Below are 20022 nucleotides of genomic sequence, written 5' to 3'. Positions count from 1 at the left end.
CAATTATACACACAGGAGGAAGAATTAGATTTTGATTTAAGGCACAGGCTGAATCTGGAATGTTTTTACAATCTTTTCTTTAAGGGAAGTTTGAAGGCTGGTATATTCCTGTTTGACTTCAATATGGCTGGATGGATAGTTGGGTTTTTTTAATTTTTTTATTGACAACTTCCATAAGTGTAAATAATATCCCATGGTAATTCCCTCCCACCCACCCCACGTTCCCCTTTGAAACTCCACTCTCTGGATGGATAGTTTTGCTATTATTTTTCTGTCTTGTTTTGGTTTGGTTTCTGTGGTCAGTGCTGGACTCAAACTTACTATGTAGCCCAGGCTAGCCATGAGCTCCTCCTACCTCAACCTGCCTGAAATTATTGGGGTGACCACCATACCTGAGTACTTGAGGTTTGGGAATTGTTTAGTGGGATCATTTCTATCTAAAGGTACTTTTAGTACAAGGTACAGAGGTGGAGTCTCACATGAGATGTCTACACTTGTACATGATTATAAGGCAAATGAATAAACACTGGAGACTTCTAGGGGCCGGAATCCCTGGGTCTATACCCTTTCTGTTCCTTGCTGGCAAAGATATGAATCAACCCTTGGACACTTCTGCATTGTCTGAGGACATAACCCTGTTGGGAAAGTACTTCAAGTTCATCTTAGCCTCAGTATCTTCATCTGTTAAATGGACCCAATATTGGGGCCTCATTAAGAAGGCTGTGAGAGCAGGGCATGCCTTTAATCCCCACACTTAAGAGGCAAAGGTAGGAAGATAGCCACGAGTTTGAGGCCACCCTAAGACTACAGTGTGAATTCCAGGTCAGCCTGGGCTAGAGCAAAACCCAACCTCAAAAAAAAGAAGGCGGTTAGAGTAAGCGTGGTGTGTTTAGGCATACGTACTCTGGAGGCCTCGTCATTACACCACCCTTGACTATAATCTAAACTGTGGATAAGTCATTTAACCCCATTTTGCTCAATGTTTTCTTCTCTGAATTGGAGGTAGTGAGAATGTTTATTATTGTAAGGACTGAAGTTTTGCATGTTGCCTAATATACATTTGGCATTATATCACCACCACGACTATGTCTATTCATCCAGAGACATTTTCAGCTGTGTCACAGCATAGGCAGGGGTTGACAGTGATCCTTGAAGCCCCTGAAACAGCCTTTTTTAGAACGGATATCTCGATAAAGAAAGGATGAAACATTCTGGGTACGTGAATGCAGGGAGCAGGGGCCAGGCCTGCACCAGCCTCCTGAGGTCGGCTTGTGGTCTGGGACAGTGGGTGAGAAAATAAGCATGGAGTCAGGTTCAAGTCTGCAGTCATGTCACCCAGAGCTCAGGGCATCCAGGGCCCAGCCCAGCACCAAAGGCCCGGAACATAGTCCCTGCATAGAACAACAGCATGGCCCTTGGGGAAATAGAAACAGCTGCTTTCGGGCACGTTCCCTGTGAAGGAGCCTGTGGGGCTAGCCAGAAGTCAGCTTCGCCAGCGACACCCTCTGGCAGCAAGAAAGAAACAGCGAAGACAACATAGAGGTTTATCCCTGATTGCCCCTAGCATTGAAAAGGACCGGCTACTCTCACTTCTGGTCAGAGATGCTTCTCTTTTCGGAGGGCAGTGACCTTGGGATGACTAGAAGCCACCTTGTGCATCTAGCTTACATGGGTCCTGGGGAATCGAGCCTTGAATCAGGATCCTTAGGCTTCATAGGCAAGGGCTTAATCGCTAAGCCATCTCTCCAGCCCTCACATACATTTTAAATCCATAATAGAGCTCACAGTTCCTGGTAGAAGCAGACAAGAAACCAAGAAAGAAAATCTTTACTTAGCAGGGAAACGTAGCAACTCTTGGTAAGACTTGAAGTGGGTGAGAACTAATGAGATGCTTGTTTTGTTTCTTCTTGAGACAGGATCTCTCTGTCAAACTTACCATCCTCTTGCCTTCAAAGTGGTGGGGCTATAGGCTGGGTGATCCCTCTGGGGCAAATTCCAAAACTTGGTTTAGCCAGATGGGGATGGAGATCGTGGACACTCCGAATAGCCTGGGTAACAAGGAGTCTCCAAGGCTATTTGAAGTAAGAGAGGAGAGACTGCAGAGCACAGAGCAGGGATGAGAGCTCCCTTAGCTTTCCACTGTGTGGGCTCATATAAATCATCTTCCCTATTTTCTCGTGAAATTGTTGGTTTTTAAAAGCCAATTTTTATTCATGATTTTCTGGAGCTGGGGGCTCCCCGAGGGGCCTCAGGAATCGTGTGAGCACCAACAGTCCACAGAGGTGTGCCCCATCCGGGTTCCCGTTATGAGCAATGTGAAGGGCTCCAGTTTCCTACCGCCTGCTGGTGGTTCGGTTGGCGCTTTAGGGTGGGATTTCTAAATAGCAGTGAAAAGGTTTTGACGTCTCAAATCACAGGGCAATGAGAAATCACTGTTTTGTGTTAAAATGTCAGGTCCCTCCTTTCTGAAAAAGAAGATGCCAGGACTGGAGAGATGGCCCAGTAGTTAAGACACCTGCCTGCAAAGCCTAATGACGTGGGTTTAATTCCCCAGTCCACATGTAAAGCCAGATGCACAAAGTGGCACATGTACTTGGAGATTGTTTGCAGTGGCAGGAGGACCTGGTGTGCCCATTCTCTCTGTCTGTCTCTCCTTTCTATCTCTCTGCTTGCAAATAAGTAAATAAACAAGTATTTGTTTCAAAATAAAAGGCCTGGAGACATGGCTTAGTGGTTAAGACACTTGACACTTGCTGTGAAGCCTAAGGACCCATGTTTGACTCTCCGTGTCCCACTTAAGCCAGATGCATAAAGGATGCCTATAAAAGGGGCTGCAGAGATAGATTAGCGGTTAAGGCATTTGCCAGCAAAGCCAAAGGATCCTGGTTTAATTCTCCAGGACCAATATAAGCCAGATGCACAAGGGGGCACATGCATCTGGAGTTCTTTTGCAATGGCTGGAGGCCCTGGCGCACCCATTCTCTCCCACTCTCTTGCTTTCTTTCCCTCTCTCTCTCCCTCTTTCCCTCTCTCTCTCTGTCTCTCTCTCTCTCTTCCTCCTCCTCCTTCTCCTCCTCTTTCTCTCTCTCAAATGAATAAATAAAATATTTTTTTTAAGTTGGTAAAAGGCTGGGCGTGGTGGCACATACCTTTAAGCTCAGTAGTGAGAAGGCAAAGGTAGGAGAACTGCTGTGAGTTTGAGGCCACCCTGAGACTACATAGTGAATTCCAGGTTGATCTGAGCTAGAATGAAACCCTACCTCAAAAAAAAAATAACAATAATAATAATAATAAAGGCTGCAAAAGTAATATAGGTGCAATTGCTTACATTTTATAGCTCTACACCATCAAGCCAAACCCAGCAGTAAAAACAGCAGGGCTTTCTCAAAGGTTCTGTAGGAGACCCCTTCCCACCACGATAGTTCAACCACAGAAGGTTCCAGATACGTTGTATATGATTTCTTAGAAAATCCAATTCATAAAGACAAGGTCTTGCAGACTCGATGAACACTAGCATCCTCATCACAATCTCTACATAGTTTGACATCCTAAAGAGCTCTGCTCTTGGTCCAAGATGGACTGCCAGCAATTGCCACACACTTATGTTGAGGGGCTAATGGGGAAAGGCATACAGCTTTGTGGCTTTTTTCCTCTCCACAAACATGCTGATGACTTAGTCAATTACCCCCATGACTCCTATATCCATTTACAGTAATTTCCTCTAAGAAAAGTCCTATCTCTTGCACTCAGGGGAACGTCCATGGCCAACTCAAGAGCCCTAGCTGCTATGTTTAGCTGCTGCCCCCGCTGGACCTCATGGACCCTTCTTAGTGCTCTAGGAAATGGATCTTTGAGGGGTACAGTGATTCTCATGACTGCTCCCTCTCCCGCCTCACTAGCGGGCAGGAAGGAACATGTGTGACAGCCAGCGAAGGAACCCTGGGAACAATGGCTGCAGTTATCATTGTCACACATAACACATGTGCAGCACACAATGGGGTTTTGTTCAACAGCAGTCCTGTAGTAATTAAATTTTACTGTTAATATTTTTTCTCAGTGATTTAAATAGCTTCCCTCGTGCAGCTATCCTAGACTAAAACCAGGCATGGCCACTACTAACTGCATTACACTAAATGACTCCATCACAATGAATTACATGTGCCATCTTTTTTCGGTGCTGTGATCCCAGCTCATGACAACCAAAAGAACAACGAGGGGGAAGGAAGAACCGAAAACATAAATCATATAGAAAATGGAAGGGGAAAGACAATAGGGAATTATACTACACTTCAATGCAACGGACATAGCCAGTGGTGGGAGTTCTCCCCATCAAACTTGGTTTTCAGAAAATTCAGACCAGGGGGAGAGGGAAGGCAGGGAGTTACGACAGAAGTCTTTCCTTGCTGCTCAGTGCAGCCCACAGACAGCAGCCATAGCGTGGCCATAGAACTTGCTAGAAACGCAGATTCTTGGGCCTCACCCAGACCTAATAAATGAAAACCCACATTTTAACAAATATAGGGATGATATACGTGATGGTTTGATTCAGGCAACTCCCATAATGTTAGGTGTTCCCCAGCAGATAACAACTGGAAATTAAAGCCTCCTGGAGGCAGTGTATTGTTGGGAGCAGGCTACGGGTGTTATAGCCAGTTTCCCCATGCCACTGTTTGGCACACCCTCCTATTGCTGTTGTCCACCTGATATCGGTGGGGGGGTGATGTCCACTCTCTGCTCATGTTGTTGTTTCCCCTGCCATCGTGGAGCTTCCCCTCAAGTCTGTAAGCCAAAATAAACCTTTTTCCCATAAGCTGCTCTTGGTGGGGTGATTTCTGCCAGCAATGAGAACCGGATTGCAACAGTTATGTTGGTACTGAGAGTGGGATTGCTGCTTGACACTTGACAGTGTGGCTTTGCCCTTTTGGAATGAATTTTCAAGAGGAATGTGGAAGAGTTTGAAACCTTGGCCCAAGAGATGCCTTGCAGTGCTGTAAGTACACCTTGATGGACTATTCTGGTCAGAGTTGCAAGACCTTAATGCAGTAAGAAGTATGGACTGTGAGGTCTGGCTTATGAGGGTGAGAAAGAGCTTTGCCTGGCCTGAGCTAAAAGCAGTTTGTGTGAGAGGCTTGCTGTTATGCCCGTGTCCTGAGAACTTATGCAGGGTTGATTTTCATAGAAATGGACTGTTGTGAGCAGACGGATATGGCACAGAAGCAAAATCTTTGGGCTCAAACTTTTACTTGTTCAGCTGCAATTATATGAGAGATTACAACCTTTCAGATTGGACTAGCTGACCTGAACCAGGACAACAGAAAGAACATAGTCTTCTGAAGGGGCCTGAATGCTAAAGGAGTGTCCTGTTGTTCGAAGTATGCTTTTTATTCCCCCCTGGATTAACAAATTGGCATAATACCCTACCTGGTATTATGAAGTACAAGAAATGTAGGAAAGAAAAGGTCATTGAATTTGCAGCACAGTCTTGTGTTTTGGAAATGGCCATGGGCAGTGTGAAGCAGGTTTGCTGGATGCCTGCATGGAGACCTGATAGAGCTGTGAGGATGAACCGTGGATTGCAGTGGAGATGCTGGGACCATGAGATAGCTGCTAAGGAGAGCTGCCAGCCCCAGATGAAGTTTTTCAGGACGGTGAGTAGCCTAGCTGGAGGGGTGGAATTAAAACTCCAGAGACTTGTTGCTGGTTAGAATTATTGGACTTGGAGACTTGTCACTGTCTAGAGTTGTTGGACTTGGAGTTACAGAGGTTAGTGTTTGCCCTGTTTAAATCATATATTTCTTGAATATTTCTTTGCTATACCTAATACAATCTTTGGCAGTGTGAATGTTTATTCTGTGCCATTATGGGGTTTTTGAGACCTTTTTTGTTGGGGTGGGGTTTTTTTTTGTCTTATGGCTCAATTAAAAGATTTTGGACTATGGGAATGTTTGGACATCATTAGGATTATTAAAACCTATGGGAATTTTGCCTGGCGTGGTGGTACACACCTTTAATCACAGCACTCGGGAGACAGAGATTGGAGGATAACCATGAGTTCAAGGCCACCCTGAAACTACATAGTTAATTCCAAATTAGCCTGGACCAGAGTGATAGCCTACCTTGAAAAAAAAAAAAAATTAAAAACCTATGGGAACTTTTAAAGTTGGATAAATGCATTGCATTTTGCATCATTGATGGTTAACAGTTATTGGGTGCCAGGGGCATAATGTGGTGGTTTGAGTCAGGTGTCCCCCATAAACTCAGGTGTTCTGGATGCTAGGTTCCCCAGCTGATGGTAGCTGGAAATTAATTATAGCTAGTTTCCCATGCCACTGTTTGGTACACTCTCTTGTTGCTGTTGTCCACCTGATGTTGGCGAGGAGGTGATGCCTACTCTCTGCTCCTGTCGCCGCTTTCCCTGCCATCGTGGAGCTTTCCCTCAAGTCCATAAGGCAAAATAAACCTTTTTTCCCACAAGCTGCTCTTGGTTGGATGATTTCTGCCAGCCATGCAAACTGAACTGCAACAATATGTGTGCACAATGAAGTCTGCAAAGCACTGGTCCAGCTCAGTGTAGTATGAGAAAACAAGTCTAAAGACAGAGCACAGGTCTAAGGGTTTAGCTAGAATGAGCCTAACAGGAAACACTAACAAAGGAAGCAAGGATTTAACCACATCATATATGTCATAAGGGACCAGACATGAAGATGCACGTCCTGTAGTCCCAGCACCCCACAGGTTCAGAGAGAAGGGTAGCGAGTACAAGGCCAGCCTGGGCTATTTACACAGACCCTACTTTTGTTTGTGTTGGTTTTCAAACTGCTACTGAATTTCTTGCCCATGAATTTGAGATAGACAACTGGACAATGAACTTGGACAAGTTATTTTCTTTTTAAAAAAATATTTATTTATTATTTGTTTATTTGCAAGTTGGGGGAGGGAGACGGGTAGGCCAGGACCTCTTGCCACTGCAAACAAACTCCAGACACACGTGCCACTTTGAGCATCTGCTTTACATGGGTACTGATCCCAGCACTCAGGAAGCAGAAGTAGGAGGGTCGTCAAGAGTTCAAGGCCACGCTGAGACTACATAGTGAATTCTAGGTCAGCCTGGGCTAGAGTGAGAACCTTCCTGGAAAAAAAAAAGGAAAGGAATAGGTATAAAGGCAGATGAGGGGGCACACAGCTGTAATCCCAGCACTCAGGAGGCTGAGCCAAGAAGATCACAAGGTTGAGGCAAGTCTGGGATATGCAGTGAGACTCTGCCCCTCCCCAAGAAAAAGATATACAAAATAGTCCTAGAGAGATTGTTCAGTGGTTAAAGCACTTTCCTACAAAGCCTAATGACCCAGGTTTGATTCCTCAGGACCCAGGTAAGGCCAGGTGCACACAGCAGTGCGTGCATCTGAAATTTGTTTGCAGTAGCTGGAGGCCCTGGTATATGCATTCTTCCTCTTTCTCACTTGCTCTCTCTCTCCCTCTCTCTCAATTTTCTCTCTCTCTCTCTCCATAAAAATAAGTAGATAAAATATTTTTTAAAAACAAAATAAGTGACTCTCACTCCACACCTCCTGCTGGCTCATTTTGCTCATGGTTCTTCCCCATAGCTTTCCTAGAAGTTCCCACACCAGAGATACTTGGAAAAACTGTTGTAGAGCTCTACATGGGACGGAGCTGTCCCTGCTCACAGCCAGATGCTACAGGCTCCAGAGTGGGCATTACTATTGTCAGACAGGGTACCCAACGTAGGAGGGACATTTAAATCAACCAGGGGCTACAGAGATGACTCAGCAGAGGCACTTACTTACAAAGCCTGATGGCCTGGGTTTGATTCCCCAGTAGCCATGTAAATCCAGAAGCACAAAGTTCAACATCTTGAATTTGTTTGCAGTAGCAAGAGGCCATGGACTGCCGATTCTCCTTCTCCTCCTCCTCCTTCTTTCTCTCTCTTTCTCTCTCTCTCATTCTCTTTCTCACCAAATTAAAAACGTCAACCAGGGCTGGAGAGATGGCTTAGCGGTTAAGCGCTTGCCTGTGAAGCCTAAGGACCCCGGTTCGAGGCTCGGTTCCCCAGGTCCCACGTTAGCCAGATGCACAAGGGGGCGCACGCGTCTGGAGTTCGTTTGCAGAGGCTGGAGGCCCTGGCGCGCCCATTCTCTCTCTCTCTCCCTCTATGTGTCTTTCTCTCTGTGTCTGTCGCTCTCAAATAAATAAATAAATAAATAATTTAAAAAAAAAAAGTCAACCAATTTTGGCATGGGTTGGATTATAAAACATAATGGTCCAAATTATGTTAGTGATGAGACACTCTGTAGACTGTCATTTGGTTGCAGTAAAGAGAAAACAGTTTGGTTCTTTCAAGGTATACCGAGATATTCAGGAGCAGCATGAGTGAAATCAGTGGCTTTTATTATCCACCAGGATCATTGCTGGGGCAGCAGTCAGGACCATATGCTAGATCAATAGGAGGGGAAGTATTAGTCAGAATGCCACAAGAAGGTGATGGACATGATCGTGGCTGTGGATGCTTTGATGACTACAAACTGTGAGAGTGATGGCTTTGACGACAGAATGAGAGAAAGAAAAGATAGAGAAGGGTACGGCTACGCGGCACTGGCAGTGCAAATCCAGGCTTTCATGGTGGTCATTTTGTATGCATGAGAGGGCTGCCCTTTCGTGCAACTGAAATGACATTGCTTATTTCTTTTCCCCACTAATGCACCACGAGCCAACGGCAAAGCCACAGGAAAAGCAGATGAAGAGTTTCGTGTGACACATGGAGATCAGTAGGAGCTGCGCCTAGAGAGAAAATAACATGTGACATCTGCACAGAAATGTCTTCTTGAACTCCACCCTTGGAGGTGTCTCTGGAATGGAAGGTTCTGGAATGGAAGGCTAAGGCAGAGATGGAATGGAAAAATCAGAGACAGGGATCTATTGGAAGAATGAGGATGTGAAACAACTTCAGTGAAGGGTAGGGCATTCCTGATGGTCTGGGTGGATAGAATCATGGTGGAAGAGGTAATGGAGTTACTATGGGCAAGGGCCATGAGTGGAGGTGGTTGGTATAAATGTACTGAGACCAAAGCCACTCACACATACACTCTAACAACAGCATCTGGTCTGCTAGACTGTCTTAGCAGTTTAAGAACTTTAAAGATGACTGAAGGGATGGGTTTTCAAAACACTGTTTGGTAAAGCAACAGATTGTGATGGGAAATTCTATTTTCTGTAGGTTTTACTTTTCACTTAAGTTGTTAGATGCAAAACATAAAATAAAATACCTAGGAATAAACGTAAGAAAGTGAATGCTGATGAAATGATAGAAAGAAACATTGATGAAACTGAAGAGGATGCAAGAAAATTATGAAAGTATCCCCTATTCATGGATTGGAAAAATTAGTATGGCCCAAATGTTTATACAATCCAAACAAATTTACAGACTCAATAAAATCCCCATCAAAATGCCAATGGCAGCTGGGCATGGTGGTGCACACCTTTAATCCCAGCACTCAGGAGGCAGAGGTAGGAGGATCACCATGAATTCAGAGTCACCCTGAAACTACATAGTGAATTCCAGGGCAGTCTGAGCTGAGCTAGAGTGAGATCCTACCTCAAAAAACCAAAAAAGAAAAAAAAAATGCCAATGGCAGTTATGATGGTTGATTTTGTCAGCTTGAAAGGATTTACCATCACCATGGAAACATATCTCTGCACATCTGTGAGGGATTTTTTTTTTTTTTTTTTGAGGCAGGGTCTCACTCTATCTCAGGCTGATGTAGAATTCACTATGTAGTCTCAGGGTGGCCTTGAACTCACGGTGGTCCTCCTACCTCTGCCTCCCAATTGCTGGGACTAAAGGTGTGCACCACTTCTCTGGGAGGTATTTTCTAGATTAGGTTATTTGAGGTGGGAAGACCCTACCTAAACATGGATGGCACTGTTTCATGGGATGGTGTCCTAGACTGTATACAGAGGAGAGAACCGGCGGAGTAGTAGAATGCATCTATCTGCTTTCTCTCTACAAAGTGGCAATGTGACTCTGGCTGCCTGTCCTGTCCCGCCAGTCCTTCCTCAGCATGACAGCCTTCCCCCTGAAACTATAGGATGAAAATAAACCCTGCCCTTCCTTAAGCTGCTTCTGGTCACGTGTTTTATCCCAGTAATGAGAAAGTAAGTGGCCAAGCATTTTTTACAGACACAGAGGAAAAAAATTCTAAAATTTATATGCGACAACCAGGAAATTAAACTAGGCCCATATCTACTATTAAATATAAATATCAATTTTAAATGTATCAAAGATCTTCATGTAAAACCTGAAACTATGAAACCACTAGAAGAAAACATAGAAGGAATCGTTGGCATTGCTGATAATTTCTTTTTCATGAGTCTTAAAAGCACAACCAATTATGGCAAAAATAGACCAAAAAGAATTTATACAACAAAGAAATCAATGAATGAATGAAGAAACAGTCTGTGGAATGACAGAAAATACTTGGGCTGGAGAGATGGCTTAGCGGTTAAGCGCTTGCCTGTGAAGCCTAAGGACCCTGGTTTGAGGCTCGATTCCCCAGGACCCACGTTAGCCTGATGCACAAGGAGGCGCACACGTCTGGAGTTCGTTTGTAGTGGCTGGAAGCCCTGGCACGCCCATTCTCTCCCTCTCTCTCTCTCTCTCTCTCTCTCTCTCTCTCTCTCTTTCTCTCTATCTATCTGCCTCTTTCTCTCTCTGTCTGTTGCTCTCAAATAAATAAATAAATAATAAACAAAAAAAATTTTTTAAAAAGAAAATACTTGCAAACTAGTCATCAAACAAGACATTAGTATCCAGAATATAGAAAAGAGCTGAAAAAACTTCAACAGAAAGAAATATATAATTGGGAGCTCGAGAGATGGCTTAGCGGTTAAGCGCTTGCCTGTCAAGCCTAAGGACACCAGTTCGAGGCTCGATTCCCCAGGTCCCACATTAAGGGCGCACAAGGGGCACACACGTCTGGAGGTCCTTTGCAGTGGCTAGAGGCCCTGGTGTGCCCATTCTCTATCTATCTATTGGCCTCTTTCTCTCTCTGTCTGTCGCTCTCAAATAAATAAATAAAATAAATATATATATATTTATTACATCATATATATATATGTATGTATGTATGTATGTATGTATATAATTGGGGCTGGAGAGATAGCTCAGTGGTTAAGTCACTTGCCTGCAAAGCCTAACAATCTGGATTCAATTCCCCAATACCCATGTAAGCCAGATGCTCAAAGCAGCACATGCATCTGGAATTTGTTTGCAGTGGCTGGAGCCCTGGTGTGCCCATATTCTCTCTCTTTCTCTCCCTCTCTCTCTCTCTCTCTCTCTCTCTCCTATGTCTTTCTTTGCTTGCAAATAAATTAAAAAATAACAGGCCAGTTGATAATGAGCAAATAAAGGACTTGCCCTATAAGTACTTGGGTTATATACCTATACATTAGTGCTTCTCTCACTTTTGGTTTGAAAAATCTCTCTTTCCAGATGGTGGTCACTCCTGGAGGGCTCAAAACTCACCCAAATGCTGAGAAGAGATGCTAGTGGAGTATTCAGCACTAAGTGAGTATCTCTGTCACACCCTCCAAGGGCTCAGGGACCACAGAAGAAGAGGTGGAGGAAGAATATGAGAGCCAGAGGACGGGAGGGAGTGCTGGGCGAGGCCACCTCCCAGGCCCAGGGTGCTGCGTTCCCGACCGCCTTACTGCGCAAGCCCTGAATAATGCTGGGCCCAGCAACACGTCATCAGGGATGATGGATAAAAGCCAAAAAACAAGACATCCAAATAGAAAAGGGAATATTAGCAAAGAAGAAGGGGTCAGTGAAAGGGAATGGGAGAGGGAGGACAAAAAGAGGGTAAAAGGAGGACATTTTGTATATTTTAATAGTTTTTCATTTTAATTTGAAAATTTTTCTATACTGCCCAGAGCAATTCACACACTCAACATAACCACTATTAATATCCAATGACAAATCAGCAATAAGTAATTTAATTTTTTTTTAATTTTTTATTTATTTATTTGAGAGCGACAGACACAGACAGAAAGACAGATAGAGGGAGAGAGAGAGAACGGGCGCGCTAGGGCCTCCAGCCTCTGCAAACGAACTCCAGACGCATGCGCCCCCTTGTGCATCTGGCTAACGTGGGACCTGGGGAACCGAGCCTCGAACCGGGGTCCTTAGGCTTCACAGGCAAGCGTTTAACCGCTAAGCCATCTCTCCAGCCCGTAATTTAATTTTTTAAAAAGGCAAAAAGAGTCTGAATAGAATTTTTTCCAAAGGATACAGACAAAGTTGAGCATAGTAACTAGTGTTTGTAATATCAGCAACTCAGGAGGCGGAAAGGCTGTGGCAAGTTAAGCCAGCTCAGACTAAAACACAGCAAGCAGTAGCAAATGCTGGTGAGGACACAGAGAAAAAGGAAGGTGTGCACACTCTCAGTAGGCCTGTGCATTAATGCAGCCACTGTGGAAAACAGTACAGGGTTCTGCGCGGACGACTAGACACATCATGTGACCCAGCAGCCCACAGGAATATATCACCAAGAAAACTGTAACAATGTTGGACTGAAGAGATGGCTTAGCGATTAAGGTGCTTGTCTGCAAAGCCAAAGGACCCAGGTTCAATTCCCCAGAACCCATGTAAGCAAGATGCACAAAATGGCGCATGCATCTGGAGTTCATTTGCAGTGGCTTGGAAGCCCTGACACACCTCTTTCTCCCTCTCTCCCTCGACACTCTCTCTCTCTCTCTCTCTCTCTGTCTCTCTCCTTCATAAAAATAAAGATGTTCATCTCTTTCAAAAAATAAAAATAAAAAAGAGGGCTGGAGAGATTGCTTAGTGGTTAAGGTGCTTGCCTGCAAAGCCAAAGGACCCAGGCTTAATTCCCCAGAGCCCATGTAAGCCAGATGCACAAGGTGGCACATGCTTCTGGAATTCATTCTCTTTCTCTCTATCTGCTTCTCTCTCTCTCTCTCTCTCTCTCTCTCTAATAAAAATAAATAAATAAATTTCTAATTTAATTTAATTTTAAAAAGAAAATTGTATCAGTCTCAAAGACGTATCTACAAGCCCATGTTCACCAAAGAATTTTTCACAATCGCCAAGATGTAGTAATGAATGGAGGAAGATAACCTATCTGCGTGGATCCACACATGCAGAGTTATTAACAAAGAATGAAATGCTGCCACTGTGATGAGGTGGAGAAACCCAGAGATCGTTATGCAACGTGAGACAAGCCAAACGCCAGGACATACACTACACGATGCCACTTACATGTGGAATCTAAAAACGTCATATTGATAAAAGCAAAAAAATAGAATAGTGGTCATCAAGGCTAGAGATTCAAGAATTGGGGCGACATTAGGCAGAGGATACGAAATTTTACTCCAAGGTGAACAAGTCCTTGGAATCTAACGTAGAGTACTGTGGTGTCCAAGGTGTTAATCAGATGACGGCAGACATCGTTATACGAAGCTATGCACAGCAAAGCAGATTGATTGTACACCTGTTGTAGTTCCCTTCCCATTGCTGGGCCAAAGCCCTCCACCAAAAGCAGCTGATGGGAAGAAAAAAATATATATGTTTGGCTTACAGTCTCGAGGGGAAGCTTCATGATGACGGGGGAAAAGGCATAGCATGGGCAGAGGCTGAACATCACCTCTGCCACAGCAGGTTAAAAAAAAAAAAGGAAAGCAGCAGGATGGGTCAAGTTCTGAAAAGGGGAGCTGGCTATAACACTCATCAGCCTGACCCCCGCAGCACACACCTCCTCCAGCAAAGCTTCACCTCCCAAACTGACATCAGCTGGGCAGCAAGCTTGCAGAACACATGAGTTTATGGGGGATATCCAATTCAAGCCCCCACAACATCCTTGAATGTATAAACGCATATTTAACAAATAAGCACTTTAAATAAAAATAGCAGGATGCATATGAAATTTAAGAAAAAAATAACCCCTTGAACATAATACCATTTTTAGCATCTCAGTATGACAGCTCCTAAATACAAAATAAATAAAAATGCAAAGCTCTGATTCTATTTTATAGATGTAGACTTTAATTTACTCAGGTTTATTAAGAGGCCACTTTGGGGTATGCCCACCAACAACTTGGCAATTTTAGTACATTCTCATTAATACCAAAAATCTGTGTTTTAAGGAACAAAATTTCAAAGGAGCTTTTGAAAGGATCCCCAGGGAACAGCTGTGGACCACCGCTGCCACGCAGAAAGCCCCACGATCCCCATGTGGAAATCTCTGCACAGCCACAGGGGCCATTTCCCGAATCTACTCCTGACTAATGCTCTGAGGGGGACAGTGTCTTGACTCTTGTCTCCTTGCGAGGCCCATCTTTCTGATGTGGGCACTAGTAAATGACACATGAGCACAACTCGCCTGTTAGCGTTGAATGAAATCGATGTGGGCTATCACTTATTAAAGCTTTCAGTAAATGTGTGCCTTTGCTCATTTAATAACTAAGGGAAACTGGATACCGTACTTGCGGGTGGTGAGCAGAAATTCAAAGGGACTCAGCACTCACCAAGCAAGCGTGTGTTGAAAGCCTGTGAGGTCAGTCAGGGATGGTCGTGAAAAGCAATTTATGACCTGTGAAGTCAAGGATAAGAGGAACTTTTACATCCTCAGGAATGAAGGAGGAACTTGCAAGAACCCTTGAAGCACAGACAAGTTCAAACTTGAAACTTGACTAACTCAATGCAGGGTTTTTTCCAATGTTTTTTAAAATATTTTTGTTTATTTGCAAAGGAAAAGAGAGGGTGTGTGTGTGTGTGTGTGTGTGTGTGTGTGTGTGTGTGTGCGTGCACGCACGCGCACGCACATGGGCACACCAGGGCCTCCTGCCACTGCATACAAACTCCAGATGCATGTGTCACACGGGAGGCAGAGGTAGGAGGAGCGCTGTGAGGTTGAGAACATCTTGAGATTACATGGTGAATTCTAGGTCAGCCTGAGCTAGAGAGTGAGATTCTACCTAGAAAAACTAAAAGAAATAAGATTTTAAAACCAGGCATGGTGGCTCACGCCTTTAACCCCAGCACGTAGGAGGATTGCTGTGAGTTCGAGGCTAGCCTGAGACTACATAGTGAATTCCAGGTCAGCCTGGGATAGAGCAAGACCCTACATGAAGAAACAAAATTAAATAAATAAATAAATAAAAATTTTTTAGAATGACCTTTAGTTTTCCAACAAGGTCAATCGGATCAGAGGTAAAGGAAGGGTTGAGAAATGGTTCCAGACTAGAGAAGACCAAAGAGACATGACAGATTAATGTTGTACCTGTTGTCCTGTTGATCCCAGAGCATATTACAGGCAGGAAATTTTTATAAATGACATAAGTGAAGTAATTAACAAAACTAGAATATGGACTGCAGACATAATTATTGTATCAATTAACTTTCCAGGATTTAATTACTATGCTGGGCCATGTCATAGAACATCTAGGTTCTCAGGAAATGGGCACTGACACATGAGGGAAATCGGGGCCTGAGCATGCGGTTTGCCATGTTTCCAAACATTTAATGACTTTATAGGGATGTGCACAGGCACACAGAGCAAATGTGGCAATGTGGCAAAAATCAGTAGAGTTGGATAAAGCCTATTTGGATATTGACTATGCTGGTACTTTCCCTGTTAATTTGAAATCATTTCGAAGTTAATCATTCCATACTAAATATATCCATATCTAATAAAATAAATTAATTAATTAAAAGTTAAGCATTCCAAAAGCAAGTCTGAAGAGAAGGGAAAGCAATAGACAGACATAGAGATGAAATGACATTGGCTCCGAGTCAATACTGTTGGCTCTAGTGAAGAGTGCATTACACTGTCCTTCCTACTTTTGTGTATAGTTTAAAAGTGTGTCAGGGGCTGGAGAGACCCAGCAGTTAAGGCACTTGCCTGTGAACCCTAAGGACCAGGGTTCAAATCCCCAATACCCACGTAAAACCAGATGCACAGGTGGTGCCTATGCCTGAAGTTTATTTGCAGTGGCTAGAGGCCCTAGGACACCCATTCTCTCTGTCTTTCTCTCTCTCACTCACTCTATCACTCTCCTCTCTCTCCCTCTTCCTCTTTCTCTCACTCTCCTTCAAATAAAAAAAATATTTTTTAAAGTGAGTCAGAAAACACCATGAATAAAATTATCTTCTAAAACGTGTATGTGCTCCTACATGTTTGGCGTGTGCGTGCACATATCTGTGTCTGCATATGACCGTGTGTGTGATTGCATCATGCGTGTGTACACCCCAGTGGGGTCACTGAAGAGATCTGTATGAAAGATGCTATGAGGTTTGGGCAATGCTGAGATGAAACCAAGCACACTGCATGTGCTACAGTGTCCTGACTGGACTGAAGGACAGCTGGCCAGCCCAGAGGACCTCTTCCTCTGCGGGGGTGCGCGCGATGCAGTGACTTCAGCGGAGAGGTGGGAATGAAGACCAACTTCAATCAGAGCACTTGAGTTCAAATTCAAGCTTCACTGCCTTTTAGGTCAAGCTGACATTTGGTTTGCTTCCCCGTGTGCAAGACAGGAGTGACTGTCGAGACTCCCTCCTTAGGTTATTAGCAAAGAGAAAACAGGAGGATATACATAAAGTGCTTAGAGTTATACTCGAGCTTTGCTGAGTATTATTTTTAGAAGTGGGGACATCAGGGACAACTTTTACCACCTGGAATCCCAGCCCTGTGGAGACAGAGACATGAAGATCCCTAGGGCTTGTTGGCTGTTAGTCTAGCCAAATCAGTGACCTCTTGACTCTGTAAGAGACTCCCCCACCACCACCAAGAAAAAAGGAGAATGATTGAGGAAGATATATGATATTGATGTCTGGCTTCCACACTCACTTGTGTATACATACACACATACACTCACACACACACACACACACAAAGCATTGTCTTACACTAGTATCAGATAATGGGAACTAAATATTGCCATGACATTAGTTATTAGTTCCACAAATATTTGCTGAGGACTTACTGTTAACCAAATAGTGACTGAAAGAGATAGTAAAACAAATGTAGTTCCTGCCTTTATGGATTGAGACTGACATTTAAAAAGTCACACGGGGCTGGAGAGAGGGCTTAGCAGTTAAAGCATTTGCCTGCAAAGCCAAAGGACCCGGGTTTGGTTCCCCAGGACCCACGTTAGCCAGATGCACAAGGGGGTGCACACAACTGGAGTACATTTGCAGTGGCTGGAGACCCTGATGCACCCATTCTCTCTCCCTCCCTCCCTTCCTCTCTCCCTCTCTCTCTCTCTCCCTTTCTCTCTCTCTCTCCTCTTTCTCCCCTTCCTCCCTCCCTCTTTATCTGTCAAATAAATAAATAATATTTAAAAACAGTCACACAGGCTACAGAGATGGCCCAGGGATTAAAGGCACTTGCTTGCAAAACCTGACAGCCTGGGTTCTATATCCCAATACCCACATAAAGCCAGATGTACAAAGTGACACATGTATCTGGAGTTTGTAGCAGCCATATTCTCTCTCTCTCTCTCTCTCTCTCATATATATATATATATATGGCTGGAGAGATGGCTCAGCAGTTAAGGCGCTTGCCCACGAAGCCTAAGTATGCATATTCAAATCTCCAGGTCCCATGTAGCCAGACACAGTGACACAAGTGTGCAATATCACACATGCCCACGAGGGGGCACACAGTCTGGACTTCATTCACAGCAGTTGAAAGGCCCTAGCGCTCCCATTCTCTTCCTCTCTCTCTCTCTCCCTCTCCCTCTTTCTCTGTCTCTCTCTCTCTCAAAATAAAATATAAAAAATTTAAAAATCAAATACATAAATAAAAATATTTTAAAAAACAGTCACACAGGTCACTTTTAATTACAAGTGTAGCAAATGTTAGAAATGAAAATACCATAGGTTATTGGCTTCAAACTTACTTTTTTTTTAATTTGTAATTTTTATTTATTTGAGAGAGACAGAGAAAGAGGCAGAGAGAGAGAGAGAGAGTGAGAGAAAGAACAAACTTACTTTTAATTCTCTATTAATAGTAGTGATGTCTAGCTCTGAATATTTTATCAATTATAATCTACAGATGCAAGCAACAAAGACCCCAATGTAAGATGCTCCCCCCACAAAAAAAAAAGAAAAGAAATAGAAATGTATTGGCTCAACTTAGGCCCAACCAGAAAATGCAGTGTAACTGGTCTCCCTCACCCTCCAGATCTCACCTTCCTCTCCAGTGTTGGTTTCACTCTCGGGCAGCCTGTCTCCACATGGCCAGAGTGGCAGGGAGTGGAAGTCTGGGTATCTGGGTATCGGAGGCATGTAAATTCTAGATTCCAAAGAGAAAGTGATTCTCGGATGTCCCAGTGTGCTTGAGCCGGTGCTTAGAGAAGACCTCCTTTGCCTGGGCTGCTTCGTGGCTCCTTTCCCACCCTTGAGGCCCAAAGGATGGGGGAGCTCTCACACCCAGCCTACCCATAGACCCTAGGGAAGGGCAGCGCTGCAGCCATCGCCCTAAAGAATGACCCCTGCTCTGATTTAAGAAGGGTTGGAGAGAGCCGGAGAGGTGGCTTAGCGGTTAAGCGCTTGCCTGTGAAGCCTAAGGACCCCGGTTCGAGGCTCGATTCCCCAGGACCCACGTTAGCCAGATGCACAAGGGGGCACACGCGTCTAGAGTTCATTTGCAGTGGCTGGAGGCCCTGGCGCACCCATTCTCTCTCTCTCTCTATGTGCCTCTTTCTCTCTCTGTCTGTCTTTCTCAAATAAATAAAAATAAACAAAAAAATTAAAAAAAAAAAGAAGGGTTGGAGAGATGGCTTAGCAGTTAAGGCGTTTGCCTGCAACAACTAAGGACTCAGGTTCGATTCCCTAGGACCCACGTAAAGTCAGATGCACAACGGCACATGTGTCTAGAGTTCGTTTGCAGTGGCTGGAGGTCTTGGTATGCCTGTTCTCTTTCAGCCTATCTCTCCTCTATCTTTCTCTGCCCACTAATAAATAAATAAAAATAATTTTTAAAAATAAGGGTGGGAAGGTGCAAATCTACCTGCCACCCCATGGCAGTGTCTGAAATTCTGACCCCTCCTCGGTCCTAGAAACGTGCAGAGGACCTGGCTCAAGACACAGAGCCTGCTCCTAGCCACGTGGAGGACGGAGGTAAAGCTCTGAGTGTCACTTGGTCCATCTGTCTTAACAAGCCAATTCCACCAGAGGTCAGAGCAGAGCACCAAGCAGGAAGCCAGGGGCTGCCAGCTCTTGGACTCAGCGGTAACCCTGTCTCCAGAAACACGAGAGGACCGCTCCAGAAACAAAGCCCGGGCTGCCACAGAAAGCCACCTTCCCTCAGAGCTGGCTTTCAAAAATGACAGGTCTAGACTTCAGAGCGAGGACAGGCAGGGTGAGGGAAGTTTTTCAAGCACATCGTATGCTGCAGCCCCACAGATTCTGCTGAAGGAACCTTAAAAGCAATAAACACGATGTCAGGCTGTGGTGCAGAACCCACCATCTCCCCCACCTGCCTTTTAGACCAATCTTCTACCACCCCTGACAGCCTCTCTGTGGCCCAAACACACTGAGCCTAGTACCACCTCAGAGCCTTTGCACTTTTGTACGCTGGGCACGCGAAATCCTTTCCCTACCAGAGATTTGATTGGTCAGAGCCTGGTCCGGGCAGCCCCGACAAGCTGGGCTCAGTCACCTGACCACACACTCTGCTGAAAAGAGGAGAAAGGGGATTTTTTTTTTCAATAAGATCACATGCAAAAGAGGAATAAATAAAAAGGCCCGATGATTCCCCACCACCACACACGTACACGTCTATCTTTGGGGTGCTGCATGAAGCTTGGTTTAAATAGAGGGCAAGAGGGCTAGAGAGATGGCTTAGTAGTTAAGGCACTTGTCTGTGAAGCCTAAGGACCCAGGTTCGGTTCCCAAGTACCCATTTAAGCCAGATGCACAAGGTGGCGCATTCGTCTGGAGTTTGTTTGCAGCAGCTAGAGGCCTTGGTGCACCCATTCATTCTC

General features: G+C 44.5%; 1 pseudogene; it reads left to right on the top strand.

Moving 5' to 3' along the window:
• The first annotated feature begins 8253 nt into the window (after positions 1 to 8253).
• LOC101593399 overlaps positions 8254 to 20022 on the top strand; it is a 62355-nt pseudogene continuing 50586 nt past the window's right edge.

The sequence above is a fragment of the Jaculus jaculus genome, chromosome 6, assembly GCF_020740685.1.
Source record: "Jaculus jaculus isolate mJacJac1 chromosome 6, mJacJac1.mat.Y.cur, whole genome shotgun sequence".
NCBI lineage: Eukaryota > Metazoa > Chordata > Mammalia > Rodentia > Dipodidae > Jaculus > Jaculus jaculus.
The sequence above is the reverse complement of the archived record's forward strand: the minus strand, read 5'-3'. Positions and strand labels throughout refer to the sequence as shown.